At 45.8% G+C, this 9,764-nt stretch overlaps 2 pseudogenes; both read right to left on the reverse strand.

The window, feature by feature from the left end:
* Positions 1-956: 956 nt before the first annotated feature.
* LOC136319355 (pseudouridine-5'-phosphatase pseudogene) lies at positions 957-1,810 on the reverse strand (annotated as a pseudogene).
* A 2,612-nt stretch (positions 1,811-4,422) lies between these two features.
* Positions 4,423-6,088, reverse strand: LOC136319356 (keratin, type I cytoskeletal 18 pseudogene; annotated as a pseudogene).
* Between the last annotated feature and the right edge of the window lie 3,676 nt (positions 6,089-9,764).

The following is a 9,764-nucleotide window of genomic DNA, read 5'->3' on the forward strand; positions in this document are numbered from 1 at the left end:
GTGATTTAACCTCTTACAAAAATTACTGTGACTTAGCCCGGGCTGGTTGGCTCAGTGGTAGAGCATTGGTCCATCGTGTGGAAGTCCCAGGTTCGATTCCTGGTCAGGGCACACAGGAGAAGTGATTATCTGATTCTCCACCCCTCTATGTCTCCCTTCTCTCTCACTCTCTCCCTTCTCCCACAGCCATGGCTTGATTAGTTTGAGCAAGTTGGCCCCAGGTGCTGAGGATGGTTCCTTGGGGCCTCTGCCTCAGGCTCTAAAAATAGCTTGGTTGTAAGCTTGGCCCCAGGTGGGCAGAGCATTGGCCCAGACAGGTGTTGTCGGGTGGATCCTGGTCGGGGTGCATGCGGGAATCGGTCTTTCTATCTCCCCTCCTCTCACTTAGAAAAGAAGAATAAAAGAACTACTGTAATTTAACCCCTTACTTATATACATGCACATACATATACACATGCATGCATTATATGATTATTCAAGTGACAACGTTGATCTCTGTTCTGTTTCTATTTTGTTTTCTCTCCACTGTCAAGTGGAGATTATGATAATATTTTATTTTATTTTTTCTTAAGTGAGAAGTGGGGAGGCAGAGAGACAGACTCCTGCATGTGCTCTGATCTGGATCCACCTGGCAAGCCCCCTAGGGGGTGATGCTCTGCCCATCTAGGGCCTTTGCTCTGCTGCTCAGCAACTGAGCTACTTTAGCACTTGGGGCAAGGCCATGGAGCCATCCTCAGCATCCAGGGCCAAGTTATTTCAATTGAGTCATGGCTGCAGGAGGGAAGAGAAAGATAGAGACAGAGAAGAGAGAGGGTGCAGGGTGGAGAAGGAGATGTTTGCTTTTCCTGTGTGCCCTGACTAGGAATTGAACCTGGGACATCCACTGGCTGGGCTGACGCTCTACTGCTTTATTAATATTCTAGAGAAAGTGCACAAGACATGAGGCTGGGATGACTTCATGTGGTGATTTGAGAGCGTGGCTCACACAGTGGTGGGGGGCATGCCTGGAGAAGCATGGCGGACTTCTCACAGGGTGGCAATCCGAACAGCTCAGGTTGGAAGTCCTGCAGGGAAACCAGCACCAGAGTAGCCTTTGTAACCAAGTCTCAATGTAAGTTTCTATCTGGAACCATTATGCCCTGCATCCAGCAGCAAGGGTTGCCTCTACCCCCTCAGGAGGTAGAGGTGCTTCACCTTCAAAGATGAAGCACCTCCCCATAGGAGCAGAAGGGGAAAACCTTTTCCAACAGGCAAGAACTATGTTGGGTCCAGCTTGCCCTTCTTTACTTTAGGGTCATCCTCAAAACAATGTGATGAAACAAGTAAAAGAATTCCTTGTGTCTGATGATCTTTATTTGGAAGAATGCAGACCTGGAGCTGGTGGCCACGGTCACGAGCACGTGGTGCTTTCGCTGATGATGGGTCCGTTTTTCCACCCTTGGCATCAGAGCAGCCATGATGAACACTTCCTTCAGCTCTGTCTGGCTTTTTTTCTGCCAGCTCCTCTGTGACACATGAGCTGTAGGACGTCTATTATTATCTGGGCCACTTCTGATGCCTGTTTGCCCATAATGAGGGGCTTTTCATCCCAGGTGTATTTCTTCCCATAGTGATCACATATTTCTCAAAGCACCACTGAATAGAGATGCTCAAGTGTCCAGAAGACGGCTTTTGTGTCAAAGAGTGGGTGAGTGACAGGCTGTGGTAAGGGCATGGATGCTGCCACTGTGCCACCATCTCTGTGAGTGTGGTTACAATTATTTTTTCTTGTGATGCTGAACTCTCTGAAAGCAGTATTTATTATTTCCATGTAAGGGTTGGGTATCCATGCTGAAATGCACAGTAGGAGAGGTGTGTTTAAAGACATGTGAAAATTCGTGTTTTTGTGAGTGTCCCTTGTTTGTGCAGTTCTGAACAGTTTTAGTGAATGGGTGCATAGACAATTCTGTGGTGTATGTACAGAAGTGTCTAGCAGCACGTGTAAAAAAGATAGTGTTACCTGAAAAAATAACAAAATATTTTACTCTCCTAGCAACTTTCAAATATACCCGATCACCTTCGTAGACAGAAGTACTTACTATCCTCACTTTCCCTCTTAGCCCAGGCTCCCCTGCACCCCACACAGTTTGATATTGTCTGCTTTCGCTTTCGTTCAATTAAAAGTATTTTTAATTTTTTACTTCCTCTTTGACGCACAGATGTAACTTGATTTCTGAATATTTGCAGATTTTCCAGATATCATTCTGTGATTTCTAGTTTAAATCAGTTCTGGTCCAAGAACATACTTTGTATGATTTCCGCTCTGTGATCTTCCCTTTTATTGCAAGGAGTCTTTTTTTTTTTTTTTTTTTTTTTTGGTTCACCAATGGATCCCTAGTACCTAACTCGGGGCCTAACACATAGTAAGTGGTCAATACATAACTGTTGAGTGGAGGAATGAATGAACCACTGAAACCCCCATCCCTTTTAGACGCATTAGAAGATTGTTGCTCAGAGACGTTGTTATTCTCACCTGAGGTCACACGGCAAGAATAAGGCAGAGTCGGGGTCAATCTGGGCCCATGGTCTTATGTTATATGCAGTGGATGGGGCTGGATTTCACTACCAGTTTCTCAGTGCCTGCTGTGAGGCAGGCCTTGAGGAATGGCCTTGGCCATGTGGCCATCGCTCCCACTCAGTGAGACCATTCAATCTTCACTGCACTTACCTTGCTCCAGGCCCACCCACCTGAAAAGGCACCCTTGACAGGTAGAGATGCTATTGGTCCTCTTGGCTGGTGTACTCCTCTGTCCCTTCCCTCCTCCATGACCCTCTATGTCCACACATATGCTCCCCATGTATGATCCTTGGGTGTTTGCTGGACAGACAGCTTTCTTCCTTCCTTCTCAGACTTCCCCATCAGTAGAATGGGGCTATCCCCATCATTCGGTGTAACAGGAGACAGCCTGGCCCCCAGGTTAGGTTTCTCTGGGAAGGTAGGCTGGTCTGCTGCCCGCTTCACCCATCAGCTAAGGCTGGGGACACCCATCTCCCTCTGTGCTGGGGATAGTTTTCCACTTGTGGAGACTGGTGAATGCCAATATTGAGACTGTGAGGAGGGATATAAATTCTGTTTTATGGAAGCCATTCTTGTTTTGATTCTCCGTGACAGCAGCCCAACCTGATGACACTAATTCGTACGTGGGCTGGACAGGATTTCCTTGTTGTTTAAGCCAACTTGAGTTGTATTTCCTTTTACTGGTAGTGGAAAGCCCCTGAAAGGGGAATTGGGGTCTTGTCCTTTGGGGTATGTAAAAGTTTTTTATGGTTACTATACCAAATTATCACAAATTTAGTGGCTTAAAATAACAAAAATTAATTCTTTTATAGTTTTGGAGGTCAGAAGTTCAAATTGTTTCACGTGGTTAAAACCAAGGTATCAGCAGGGCCACCTACCCACAGAGGATCTAGTGAAGAGTCTGTTTCTTGCCTTTTCCATGGCTTCCTGGCTCTTCAAGGTCACCAGTATCGCATGTAGCCTCAGAGAAAGAAGAAGGAGATGTGAGACAGAGACACACAGAGAAAAACCATGTGAAGAATGGAGGCATAGACTTGAGTGACACAGCCACAAGCCAAAGTATGTCAGGAGCCCCCAGGAAACAGAAGAGGCAGGAAGATTTCTCTCGCAGAGGCTTCAGAAGGAGCATGACCCTGCTGATACCTTAATTTCAGAATTCTTCTTTCCCAAGATAAAGGATATATTAATGAAATATATTCTTTTTAACCTTTTGAGTAGTGAGGGTTTTTTTCATGCTCACTGACCCCTGGGAGTAAGTTTTATTTTCAAAAAATGAAATTAGTTCCAGTTTCAGTTTTATTAACTTAAAATCATGTTTGTTTGATAACCAATTTATAAAAACAAGAACACACATTTGCCTTTTTTTAAATGTTGCCTTACACATTTTTAAAATAAATTGATTGTACTCTGGATGGTCAGGAGGCACGAGGACGTACATGAACGTTCGTACTAATCAAAGGGTCAATGATCTCTGACTTTTTTTTTTTTTACAGGGACAGAGAGAAGGATAGATAGGGACAGACAGACAGGAACAGAGAGAGATGAGAAGCATCAATTATTAGTTTTTCGTTGGGACACCTTAGTTGTTCATTGATTGCTTTCTTATATGTGCCTTGACCCGGGGGCTTCAGCAGACCGAGTAACCCCTTGCTCGAGCCAGCGACCTTGGGTCCAAGCTGGTGAGCTTTTTTTTTTTTTTGCTCAAGCCAGATGAGCCCGCGCTCAAGCTGGCCTCGGGGTCTTGAACCTGGGTCCTCTGCATCCCAGTCCGATGCTCTATCCACTGCGCCACCGCCTGGTCAGGCGATCTCTGAACTTTTGATTAGCCTCCTGCCTCCCAAGGGGGTGCCCCACTTCTGCTGCCTTTAAAACCTTTGAACTTTGGTGTCGTTGGCCCCAGACATCACTTTGCCATCCACAATCCTGAGGGTGGTGGTCTTTTGGGTGGATTGCAGCACTGGCCTGTTGGCTCAATGGTAGAGTGTTAGTCTGGTGTGTGGAAGTCCTGAGTTTGATTCCCATTCAGGCTACACAGGAGAAGTGACCATTTGTTTCTCCACCCCTCCCCCTCCTCTCTCTCTTTCTCTCTTTTTCTCCTCTTGTAGCCATGGCTTCAATGGTTTGAGCAAGTTGGCTCCTGGTGCTAAAGATGGCTCAATGGTCTCTGCTTCAGGTGCTGAAATAGCTTGGTTGCTGAGTAATATGGTAGTGGTCTCAGATGGGCAGAGCATCACTTTGTAAGGGGTTTGCTGGGTGCATCCCAGTCAAGGCACATGTGGGAGTCTGTCTCTCTGCTTCTCTGCCTCCCTGCCTCTCATTTATTTAAAAGCAGAAAAAAATAAGGATGGATTGCATGGAGATGCTGTTGTCCAGGGCATCACAAAGATTGAAGTCCTCTCATTCTTCCAGCAGGTAGTGGTAGGTGGAGATCTGAACCTCCAGCTTGACCCTGATGCTCACTCAGCAGGCCTCCTACTTTTGGGCCTGGTGCCGCCCCTCTGCCCAGGTCTGGGCCAGCTCTGACTCCAGGTGCAGCACGATCCTTTTAAGCTGTTCCGTCTGCATGGCATAGTGTGTCCCCACCTCCCTCAGGCTGTTCTCCAAGCTGGCCTTCATATTTCTCATGGAGTTCAGGTTGATTTCCAAGGACTGGACCATATGTCTCAGCTCTGTGTCATCTCAGCAGCTCCTATCTCTGGTCTGCAAGGTAATGACTATGGTGTTCTTCTCAATCTGATGGGACCAGTACTTGTCTAGCTTCTTTTGGTTCTTCCAAGCCAACTCATCATACTATGCCTGGATATCCACCATGATCTTCCCGAGGTCCTGAGGTTTGGGGCATCCTGCTTCACGGTCAACCGAGTTGGCAATCTGGTTTTGTAGACAATTTACTTCCTCCTCGTGGTTCTTCTTCATGAAGAGCAGCTCCTCCTTGAGAGCTTTGGTTTCTGTCTCCAGTTGCAGCCAAGTGATAACTGGTGTCATCAATGACCTTTCTGAGCCCACTGATGAACATGGTAAACATTGTCTCATACTTGACTCTGAAGTTATCAGCAGCAAGACGGGCACTGTCAATCTGCAGAATGATGCGGGCATTGTCCACAGAACTTGTAAAGATCTGACCCCACAGGTCCTTGACGGTTTTGAAGTAATGCCCCCAGTCTCTGACCTGGGGTCCCTTCTCCAGGTGTTCCTGGATTTTGCTCTCCAGTCTTCTATTATCAGCCTCCAGGCTTCTCACCCTCTCCAGGTAGGAGGCCAGGTGGTCATTCAGGCATTTCATAGTCTCCTTCTTGGTCTGGATGTCCCCTATGTCCACCAGAGCCCAGCCATCCTTGCAGCCAGGTCCCAGGACCCCCAGCCGCCCTCCATACTGGTGGGTTGGGACCCGGAGATCCGGGAGCCGGGGCCCCTCAGTGCCCATGTAGACACTGGTGTTGCTGCTGTCTGGCTGGACTGGTGGCTGGGTGACGGCACAGAGCCTGGAGTCCAGTAGTTTTTGCAGAAGCTGGAGCAGGTGCTGCAGCTCATGTTCAGGTAGGAAGACGAGAAGAGAAGCCCAGAGTCAGGGTCGAGCAACCATTAATGAAATACTAAAAAAAAAAAAAAAAAAAAAAATCCATAATGAAAAATAAATCAAAAGTTTAAATCAAGAAAAACTGTTACTTGCTTTTCTTCCAGCTTTATTGAGGTTAAACTGGCAATTAAACATTGTATCTATTTAAGGTGTCCAACCTGATGACCGGAAATATCTGTACATTGTGAAATATTCACCACAACCAAGCCAACCAGCTATTCATCACCTCCCACAATGACCATTTTCCTCGTTTTCTAGTGAAAACACCCAAGATCTACTTGCCTAATCAATTTCAAGTACACAGAAAGATATTGTCAACTCATGACACTGTTTACACCAGTTCTCTAGCACTTATTCATTTTGCATAATTGATGCTTTGTAACCCTTGATCAACATCTGCCTATTTCCTCTCCCTCCCACCCCTGGCAAGCACCTCTCTGCTTCTACTTTCTGCCTTTGGGAGTTTGACTAAATGGAGGGGAAAGGGCGGAAGCAGGTCCAAGGTGGAGGTTATGGCAGTAATTCAGGTGAAAGATGATGATGGCCCAGACCCGGAGATGAGAAGGGCTCAGATGCTAGACATATTGTGAAGGTAGAGCCAACCAGACTTGCTAACATTTAACCAGAAGACAGGAAGGCTCAAAGGGTTGGAGGTGACTAATGTCCTGGGGCTGGAATCTTTGGCACCTGGGCTGAACTGAGATTGTGGAGTGGAGCACCTTCCTGTGACCTCCAAGTGGCTAGGGCTTTCTCACATCATGGTGCTGGGAACATGTGATCTGACAGACCCAGGTGGAAGCTGCATGGCAGATGTCACTTGCACCACATTCTATTGGTTATAAGAGTGTTACTAAGGCAGGCTCAGATTCAGTGGGAGGAGAATTAGACTCTACTCCTTAATAGAGTAGCAAGGTCACATTGCATAAGTGTTGTGGACCGTAAATGGCAAAAAGCCATTGTAGATTCAAGGCTTAGCAAAAGGCTAAGTTCTCCCCCCTTCACCTCCATATTGGCTATGATGCTGAGTATTTGCACCCACTTCACTTGCTACCCTTAAGTTGCTGGAAGCAATTTACATGCCCTTCCTCTTACTCTTTGTTCAGATGTAAGTTGATTTCACTTATGCATGGTAGGGGGATTCCTGTTTATGCCTTGGGAGAGTTCCTGTTTTAGCCTTGGATGTGTAACTTTGTATCAAGGACTTTCTTGATTTGCATATGGCAAATAATAAGGCAAACTGGGGCTATGGGTCACTTGGATATTGCCATCAGCATTTGAAGAGTCCTCCCGGTCCCATTTTTTCTTGATGAGTATGTTTCCTTAATTCCGCACCGTTATTAGGAACTGTGCTGGTCCGCAGCACATAAGACCATGTAGGACAGGGGTAGTCAACCTTTTTATACCTACCACCCACTTTGTATCTCTGTTAGTAGTAAAATTTTCTAACCGCCCACCAATTCCACAGTAATGGTGATTTATAAAGCAGGGAAGTAACTTTATAAAATTTATAAAGCAGAGTTACAGCAAGTTAAAGCATATAATAATAATTACTTACCAAGTACTTTATGTCAGATTTTTGCTAAATTTGGCAGAATAAATCTTTATAAAACAACTTACTATAGTTAAATCTATCTTTTTTTTTTTTTTTACAGGGACAGAGAGAGAGTCAGAGAGAGGGATAGATAGGGACAGACAGAAACAGAGAGAGATGAGAAGCATCAATCATCAGTTTTTCATTGCAACACCTTAGTTGTTCATTGACTGCTTTCTCACATGTGCTTTGACCACGGGGCTTCAGCAGACTGAGTAACCCCTTGCTTGAGCCAGTGACCTTGGGTTCTAGCTGGTGAGCTTTGCTCAAACCAGATGGGCCTGCACTCAAGCTGGTGACCTCGGGGTCTTGAATCCACTGCGCCACCGCCTGGTCAGCTTAAATCTATCTTTTTATTTATACTTTGGTTGCTCCACTACTGCCCACCATGAAAGCTGGAATGCCCACTAGTGGGCGTTAGGGACCAGGTTGACTACCACTGATGTAGGACATGAGATGTGCCTGAAGACATCTTTTGAAAATTCCCTTTGCCATAGCCATAGAGTGAGAGAGAAAGAGCCATGGCTAATTCTAAGGCTGTTGGCCCCAAAGACTGATGGTAGTCCTTTTGAGAAATACAGGCAGGCTGCCCTCTTGGGCAGTGTTCTCAAAATGGCTTCAGGCTGGTTATTTCACCGCCTTCCCTTGGCTCACAGGGAACCCCCACATTCTTGCCGTACAAAAGACCCAACTGCTCTGACTGCAGCTCTTTTTTCTGTGTCCATCTTTTCACTTCATGCTGTTTAGATGTGAGTCAAAACCTCATCTTCTGGCTTTCCCATTGGGTAGACAGACCTTTCCTCTCTCTTTAACTTTCACTTTTTAAATAACCATCAGTCAACGTCAAGCTAAGTGTGGCAACACTTCCTTTGCAAGTTCTGTATATACGACTGCAGTAGCCAGCCTTCAAGATGGCTCAATGATCCGTACAACTTAGTATTCACACCCTGTATAGTCTCCTTCCACAATGACTCACAGCTGGTCTATGTGACAAATAGAGTATAGTGGAGATCATAGTTTGGGATTCTAGGTTAGACCATAAGAGGCATTGTGGTTTCCACCCTGTCCTCCGCTATAAGGTGAGCACACAATCAGCTCTATGATGAGGACTGTGAGCTTCCACCAAGAGCCTTGTGAAGGCTCTATCTTGGAAGAGGCAGAACCACCCAGCTAAGTGGCTCTTGCATTCCTGAACCACAGATACTATGAGATAACAAGTGCTGTTGTTGTTTTAAGTCACTAAGTTTTGGGGTAATTTTTTTTCTTTTTCTAAGTGAGAGAAGGGGAGATAGAGAGACAAACTCCTGCATGAGCCCTGACTGGGATCCACACAGCAACCTCCATCTGGGGCCTATGCTTTGCCTAGCTGGGGCCACGCTAGCAACCAAGCTATTTTTAGCACGTGAGGTAGAGGCTCCATGGAGCCATACTCAGGCCCAGGGTTTATGTGTTCGAACCAATTGAGCCATTGCTGTGGGAGAAGAAGAGAAAAAGATAGAGAGAGAAGGGAAATGGGGAGGGGGAGGGATGGAGAAGCAGATAGTCATCTCCTGTGTGCCCTGACCATGAATTGAACCTGGGACTTCCACACGCCAGGCTTATGCTGTACTACTGAGCAACCGGCCAGGGCCTGAAGTAAGCACTTAACATTTAACATCTTTTACAAATGTGGTCTCCTCCAGAGGCCTTCCCTGATTATCTCTCCACATCAGCTCCCACCTTATCCCATTATCCTGTTTGATTTTTTGAAAATAATATTTATTCATTATTGAAAATAAAATAAAAACTATAGTGCTTTGTTGCTCTATTTTTTTTTTTTTTTTTACTGGTTTATTGTCTCTTTTGTCTCGATGGAAAATTCCATGGAAGAAGGAGCACATTCATCTTTTCCACTCAGTACTAGACACTGTAGAAACTCACAGGCAAGGGCTGTTGTTCCTGTTACTTCTATGTAGGACTTGATACTGGGGAGAAAGGTATGTGTGTGTGGTCTGGGAGGTTGTCCCCCTCAAGATGAATTTGCATATAGTTGTCTTTAA

Source organism: Saccopteryx bilineata, chromosome 1 (assembly GCF_036850765.1).
Source record: "Saccopteryx bilineata isolate mSacBil1 chromosome 1, mSacBil1_pri_phased_curated, whole genome shotgun sequence".
NCBI classification, from domain to species: Eukaryota; Metazoa; Chordata; class Mammalia; order Chiroptera; family Emballonuridae; genus Saccopteryx; species Saccopteryx bilineata.